Below are 8,502 nucleotides of genomic sequence, written 5' to 3' on the forward strand. Positions count from 1 at the left end.
GATATACAAATATTTGCTGAACATTGTTGCCTGCTACATATTTCTAGACATTCAAAAATCGAATTTTCAGGACTGGTCTGATACGAAACGGTATATCTCCAAAACAAGATAAATTAGAAGAAAAAAGTCTTCATCAAAGTGATACAGTAAAAATTATGAGGTCCCAATAGAACTAGGGAATGTCAGGGAATTTATTTTACGATCAGGGAAATCAGGGAATATCAGGGAAAACTTTAAAAAAATTAGGAAAGATTTTGTAGCCGATATGCGATTTCTTGTTTTAACGACTCTAGCGCAAAAGTAATTTTTTCTAGCATAAAAGGCAATAGAGATGGTCGGGTTTGACGTTTTTCAAACCCGTACCCGACCCGAACTCGAATTTTTTTTTTCAGTCGAAACCCGAGCCCGACCCGAACCCGAAACTTTTTTTTTCGTTCATACCCGAACCCGACCCGAACCCGAAAATTTTATTTCCATGAAACCCGAACCCGACCCAAACCCGAAATTGTGAAACCTGAACCCGACCCGAACCCGAGATTTCATAGATTTTATAGTCGGGCTTCGGGTTTTCATACCCAAACCCCTGCTCAAACCTGAACCCGACCCGAAACCGATTTTTTTTTTAACCAAACCCGAACCCGACCCGTACCCGACACTTTCAAAAATTTTCAAACCCGAACTCGACCCGTACTCGTCGAGTACGGGTCGGGTTCGGGTTTCGGGTTTCGGGTTCGAAAACCTGAAACCCGACCATCTCTAATAATAACCTACGTTGTCTCATAGCAGTCAGTGGAAGGCCACTAGAACGGCAGCGGTGGCTGATTCCAGTGACGAAGCTGAGCTGCAGCAGAACCAGAGCGGTGGTATCAGGCAGCAGCGGCGGGGGTAGTGGGCAACTGCATAGCTATGACATTTGCGATGATAGGGAATGATAGCTAACCAATAGAGATGGTCGGGTTTGGATTTTTTCAAACCCTTACCCGACCTGTACCCGATTTTTTTTTTCGGTTGAAACCCGAACCCAACCCGAACCCGAAACTTTTTTTTTTTCGATCAAACCCGAACCCGACCCGAGCTCGAAAATTTTATTTTTGTAAAACCCGAACCCGACGGCCACTTTGACTTTATCGAAGATGCGATGATTCTGTCTCATAGCTGAAGCGAGATTTTTATGTCTGACCGGTCCTGGCCAAAAATGCAACCCCCTCCCCGCAAGAGGGGGAGGATCATGTGATGCCTAATTGTTATTGTATCTTTGAGTATCGCTTACACTCTTGAAATTACATTAAACAGATTTCAAATAGATTAATCTAACATCGAGGTAAACCTAATTCAATATTGTAGGGGAATCGGGGCAAAATCGACATGTTGCTGACATTTTACGTAGATCAGACACCTGCCAATCGATTTCTGAGACTTTTTTACTCAATATAAGATATGATTTGAGTACCACTTTTAGATATTAGCGCATTACCATTAATGCTCATACATACTCGATATTATTTTGCTCTGTGAAATATACTTAAACCATGCCAAAACCGGTTTCGTAGAATCACCGTTTTGAGCTCAGTTTTTGTCCGATTTAAGATCTTTTTTTTAAAAGATGGGTAAGAAGATGCTAATATGTGGATAAACTCATGGAATTTTGATATTTGGTCTTGAAACAAAATGGCGTCTAAGAAACCTCAAAAATTTTTGATTTCTCAAAAAATTCAAAATGGCGCTGTTGTTGCCCCTTAAGTTGAAATATGTTCAAACTCGGGGATATTTGGTTTTGCATCAAAATACACAAAAAATTATATATAGAAACCAAGGCAGAAAATAAAGTCAATTTTTGTTGCACTGTGTAATCTACTGATAAATAGTGAAAATTTAGTTATCTAAAACTAAGGAAACTAAGTTTTCACTATTTGTCAATAGATGGCACCAGCAGTAAGTGCTGGTTGATATTGACATATCTGAAACGTGATGAGCCAACCTTCGACATATGGTATAGGAACTGCTTCCACACGTTATTGATTTTATTGTGGCGTCATATACGTTTATTTGCTTGAAAACATCTGATTTGGTGCCAAATATCCGTCCTTCGCGGGAAGTGTTTTTTTTTTTTTTTTTTATTAATTTAAGACACTTTACATTATAAATGCATTCGTGTCTGTATCAAAAATCTTTTAATTTGTTTACATTAAATTGTACAATTCGCATTCCTTAAAGTATTTGATCACTTTTGTTTCAGTTGTTCTATCATTGCAAAGTGCTCTTTGTAGTGTTACTTCATCGATTCCATATTTTCGCCTCGTGTCGGAATATTTCCTGCAGTTCAATAGTAGGTGTGGTATATCGATGATGGTTCCACAGCATTCACATGACGGTGGTATATTTTTTTCTAGTAAGAAGGCATGGGTGAGTCTTGTGTGTCCAATTCTCAGTCGAGTTAAGACCCGTTGGTCTCCGGGATTGCTGCAGTCTATCCATTTTTTTGGTTTCGAATTTGATTTGTCGTAGTTTGGCGTCTTGCATTGCGAACCACTGACTGTTCCATTGTTCCCGAATTGCGCGGTTGATTTCTCTCGTTGCATCATCTGCCGGGATAGGTATAGCAATCGGTTCTTTATTTCTGGCTTCACCGGCTAGTCGATCTGCTTTAACGTTGCCTTGCACACCTGGCCTGGTATCCAACAAAATTCTATGGGTCTATTTCGTATAGCATTTTCTATTTTTTGGATCCATGGGTGCTTTGACTTACCCGCTTCGAGTGTCAATAAACAGCTTGCAGAATCTGATAAAATCACTGTTTTATTTGTAGAGGTGTGCTGCGCGAGTGCCATCGTGATCGCGTAAGCTTCTGCCGAGAATACACTACACTGTTGGGGGAGGCCAACGGATATTGCCATCCCGTCGCCGAATAGTCCTGTACCAACTGTTGTGTCGTTCTTTGAACCGTCGGTGTAAAGGGTCGTGTATCCTTGAAAACGGTTTGACAGTAGCTCATTTACAACGGGACAAACTAAATGAGCAGGATCACCAGCTTTCGTTTGTTTTTTTATGTCCCACACAATAGAAGGTGGTTTTGCATTCCACGCACGAGTACCAAGTCTGGATTGAGGACATATCGGAGGTAGCGTGTATCCGGTCGTATCTCTTAATTGTTCGCGTGCTCTTATAATAAATGGCATATCATTGTTTCGACTGTCTTTCTCTAGTAAGCGGATTGCAAGTTGGACTAATTTTTGAAGTACTAGCAGTTCAAAAGGTAAGGTTCCTGCTTCTGCCATAATTGAAGGTATGGGGCTAGTAGCAAACGCACCCGATGCCAGACGTATCATTCGGTTATATATTGAAGCCATTGTCTGTATCATAGTTTGGCCACCTTTTGTTACTAAGCCAACGCCATAAAGAAGTCTGGATGTAATGATAGCAGATCCAATTTTCAAAAGGGCTGTACGATGACCACGATGGAGTTTGGCCCCAAGTAGTTTCAATATTCGTAGTCGTATATCACACGCTTCCCTTGTCAATTCACAATGAGCATTGAATCTTGGGAAGTGGTCCTTTTCTCATTAAATTCCAAGAAAACGGCGGCTCAAGCGCATCAAGAGTAAAATAAAGTTTGCAGAAATGCTGCTCTATGTGAAACAATGTGCAGTGATTGGTTCCGTCCCTTTAATGACAGCAATTTCGATATTGACGACTGTCCGTGTGAAGGAAAGCTCGAAACACTTCAAAAACGCTGAATTGGAGGAATTGTTCGATGAGGATCCATGCCAAACTCAGGAATAGCTTGCTTCGGTATCGGAAGTTACCCGTCAAGCCATTTTCGAGTCATTGCATGTTTTGGAAACGATTCTAAAACAAGGAATTTGGGTTTTTGTGATGAAATGTCTGTGGACGTTAAGCATCGTTTTTCGCCTATAAACAACTGCTTGAGCTGAAAAAAAAACACATTTCTTCATCACATCGTGATGGTTGATGAAAAGTGAATTCATTCACAATACGAGCAAAGGTACGAAAAAAGATTCTACTGCATGACAACGCTCGGTCTCAAACTTCCAAAATAGTTAAACTTACATAGAAATGCTCAAATGGGGATTCCTTTCTCACTCGTCACATTTTTCTGATATTACGGCATTTGATTGTTACTTGATCTGGTTGCTCAGTAGGTTTTCTTATATGAAGATTTTCCTGTTCGTGATTATTGATTTTCCCTGCATGTCTCTTTTGTACACCTTCTCTAAATTCTTTATTTCAAGTAGATTTTTCGTTGCTTCAACAAAAATTTCGGTTGTTCAGAATTTAAAGAAATCATTTGTGAACAAACGTATCGACTTAGCTGCTGCATAAAAAAAAACGAGTTATATGATTCCCATATCAAAACACACATGTATACAAATTTTGTGAGCTAAGAAATATTTAAAAGTTATCATCTGAATTGTTACTTTTTTTAGTGCAACTAACAATCGATTCTTCGATTGCTGAAGAAATTTATCTAACACTTGTTAATAACAAACACACACACGGTCACACCTACATATACACCAACCGTTTCCCTAGTTCATAAACCGAGTCGATTGCGATCTGTGAGACTAACTTAGTTGATCGAATGCAACTAAGAGCACTGAAACCGTTTTAGCCAGTGCTGATAGTACTTGTCTAGCACATTTGGCGCATTAACAAATTCATGCACACTTACACTACACCTCCACCCATCGCACCACTGTGCGTCGCGTTGCCGAATCATGAAATTGCAATCTGTTGTGTTCTTTTTTTCGCTATAAATCGAGTATCTAGGTATGTCTACGGATTGTTGACAATAAGGTATTCTATCTCTTGGATGCTAAACATTTAGGAGTGTAGTGTTAACTTTACGAAGAATGAACAAGTTGAATCTGGACTGCGTAGGTTAACATACTCGAATCGTCAATAAGAAAGGTTACAAATGCAACTGGAATGTAATAATATTTTAAGATAGTGGATTGAGAAAAATTATGAAACTGTGTCTTAATAATCGTGAACACTTGAAGCATTGTATAAAATTTAGTTTATCAATCAATTCGAACTTTCATTCCAACGAAATCGGATTTCCTCACACTACAGTAACCTTTACACAGTCCGATAAATAACTGATAACAAATATTTACTAAAAACATGCACACCTTTTCAGTGATATCTTGCCTCTACACGCTCGAATAACACCGCAATCGTTATCACGGTTTGTGATAAGCAATCAGCCCGTACGAGGTCTTACGTTTCTTCACTCGAAGATCTCCGGTCTAGAAATATAAGCACCGTTTCGTTCTCAAGCCACTCCGATTATGATATTGTTTTCTTAACTGGTTAAGAGCAAACGAAGTGTAACTTGACTGAGAACAAGTTTGAGCAAGTTAAGATTCTCGAGTACCCAACGCGACACTTTTTAGGAACAAAACATTGAACAAATTGGATTGGTTGTTACAGTAAGCTGACTCCGGTACCGTTCGCGGTGAGTATCGTTTAGCAACTAACTCGAGTGGCCACCTTCAATGCTTTTTTTTCTCACCGTTTCTTTTCTTGTCTCTACCTACAAACCACATCGCACATACTCGGTATAGGCACAGTAACGACACAGTATTGAACCCTCGCACGTCGCGTCGTAAGGGTTGCATTACCAAATCGACAGCCATGCTCTCCCCCCAAACAGGCGGCACTGGGATAAACTATCGGCTGGTTGTGCCTCTGCGAACAGCGAACGGCGCGATATACATACCGTTCGATCGGTGCATCAATGTCAGGTTGACGATGAATCGTGCGGGGCGGTATGCATCACTTCATTGCAGCTTGCATGACACCTACCGGCTGATATATGGACGACAGGTTTGTCATGGCGGTAAATTGCAAACTCATCAATGTTGCAGTATCGATGGCAGATGAGACGGAGATTCGTGGTTGTTTGTAAGCAGAGCAACCTTTTGCATAGGCATATTAGGTTACTAGTAGCGTTACAACAAAAAACAACAAAAAACGAACCTTGCTTTGATTTTAAAGTATGCGGATGTCTAATTAAAAACAATTTAAGTCCACAGCAGAATTATAACAAAAAACGTGGCGAATTTCATCGCTCATATTTCAACCGTACAGTTTCATTCTAGAAATCATGAGCATTCTGAGTGCATACGCAAAAATTGCTATTTGATATACAGCTGTGCGTGAAGAGCAGTCTTGGGGGATTCAACTCACTCCAAAATCCCCCCTCTTTCAGAAGTGGAGACAATGCATTTGATAAGAGTCAGGAGGAAAATGACTAAGCGTAGTTCAAACACGGTATATTTCGTAGATTGCAGACTGATGACTATCACTTCTACTCAGATTGCTTGAGGAACAATGTTTGGTAGTAACATTTGAACCAATCTAAGCTGAAGTAGGCCTGACAGCTATCATTGCTGGTCACGCCCATCTTCACGGTAGCTAGGATATTAATGAAACAGAAAGGTCACCGACTCAGGGACACGCCCGTAAGTACTACGGAATTGAAAAAAAATGGGGAATCAGATAGGATTCGCATGAAACATGCGATTGTTGAGTCCATTAAGCGTTACCCAAGTTGCATCACGAGGAGTCGGACTGTTTGGGCTGATCAAATATACCAGCCTTTCTACCAGCCATAATATTCTTGGGGGGGCTTGGGGCAAACTGTTAGTTTATGAGAAAGAAATTGGTGATCTGTTTTAGAACGTCCTTATAACAATTTTCAGTCTTCTGAATACGAAATGATCCGCAGTCTGTAAACAACTGGAGATATCTCGTGCCTGAAGTCAGCAACAAAGATCAACGAAGAGAAACTAAAATGCGCAACATCAGAAACGAAGACAGTTCATAAGTAGCTAACATGCATAACAATGCTGAATGGATATTTTAAACTTCACATAAACACTCCGTTAAACTAGGAAAAAAATTAAATCAAATGACAAGAAAGTTCAACCAATCGTTCTAGTCATTTATCAAAAAAATAGGTGTTGTACAACTTCAACTGCCGGTAACCACCTTATTTTGACGTAGAACTAGGTCTCTCAGAAAATTTGACTACCTAGGGAAATCTGAAAGCGGAAAAAGTGAAAAATAGGGGAACTGCTCCATTATTCATCTCATTTAGCCGATATTCAAGAAGAATGCACGGATTCAACACCTAATTTTCACGAAACCATTGAACAAATAAACTAAATATGCTTACGTGCTCTTATGGAATCGTTCAGCATTGTAGCTAGATTTATCCTGAATTTTATAAAACAAACCATTTTTCACAACGCTTCCATATCCATCTCAAAATTTGTATCACTGCTCAATTATTCATCTCACGAATCACTTTATCATGAATAAACGTTGCCGCAGCCCGTCGTAGTAGGTTACCTAGATATCCGCTGTACTTGTTTACGTGCAAAATTGTAACCTAGGTAACTACTGCAGTGCTGTCGATTTATGTCAATTATGTCGAAATAATTGAACATTTTCAGTATGATTTTTTCGTATTAACAGAAACTGATTTGGCAACTTTCGATTTATTTCAACGCAGTGAAAACAGATGAAAATACATACAGTTATAATTTAGGAATTGTAGAAACTCATCTGAACATTTTAAAGATTAAAGTATTCTTAGTGTAGTGAGTGATTTTGTTTAGTGATTAAAATAAAAAATGGTCCGCTAGTGATGAAAAAAACTTTGATTGGCTGTTGAACGAGTCCCGTTGTAGCCGTATAGAACAATGCGAGGATTTTGTTTTCTGAGGTACGTGATTGAATCAAATAAGTTTTCGAGAATCCATTCCATGGATAAGCAGATTGGTTTAAGAAGAAAATATGCGTTTTTTCCTGTTTTAAATAGTGTTTTCATGTTGTATGAGATGAATATATGGGCTGATGTGAATAATGGAGCAGTTCCCCTATTTCCCATTTCAAATGCTAATGAGTCGATTAGTTTTCGATGATTTTTCTTCGTTCTTGCAGTAATCGATTGGTAATCTTCTGCATCCATCCAGAATATGTAATTTGATTATTCAAAGTATTGTACTATTGAAAATTGTGAAGCCTTGTTAAAAAGCAAAATTCGACCTCTGATTGGTCGAATGCGGGTAGCACCAACTACACAAGTATTCTAGATTCTAGTAATCAAAATTTCTGCTGGCTGTCTGATTTTCAGTTTAAAAACAGCTTTTCACTTTGTTATCAGAGTGCCTCATTGAGATTCAGTAATATTGTTTGGAAGAAATGTTAACAAAATTTTAAAATATTTTGCTTTCCCATTCAACAAAAGGAGGTGATTCGAAGCCTTGTCTCGACTTGCGCTAGAATTAAAAGTTTTTTTTTTTTTAATAGGGGGGGGGGGAATGTTTGTAATGATTTATTTATGTACTAATATCTATTCAGAATTAGTATTGTGTGTTCTGCCACAAATGGTGACATTTCAACACTATTATATATATATGTATTTGTACGCTTTTTTATATTATTGAATGTTATTAGCTTTCGCAGTTA

General features: G+C 38.8%; 1 protein-coding gene across 2 annotated transcripts in view; it reads right to left on the bottom strand.

Annotated features, from left to right (window-relative positions):
- The window catches only part of LOC129726548 (guanine nucleotide-binding protein subunit gamma-e), a 106,917-nt gene extending 101,412 nt beyond the window's left edge, over positions 1–5,505 (bottom strand). For both annotated transcript variants that reach the window (XM_055683393.1, XM_055683392.1), the window contains exon 1: positions 5,154–5,505. The gene's annotated coding sequence lies outside the window, so the exon portion shown is untranslated. The remainder of the gene's footprint in view (positions 1–5,153) is intronic.
- Between the last annotated feature and the right edge of the window lie 2,997 nt (positions 5,506–8,502).

The sequence above is a fragment of the Wyeomyia smithii genome, chromosome 3 (assembly GCF_029784165.1).
Source record: "Wyeomyia smithii strain HCP4-BCI-WySm-NY-G18 chromosome 3, ASM2978416v1, whole genome shotgun sequence".
NCBI lineage: Eukaryota > Metazoa > Arthropoda > Insecta > Diptera > Culicidae > Wyeomyia > Wyeomyia smithii.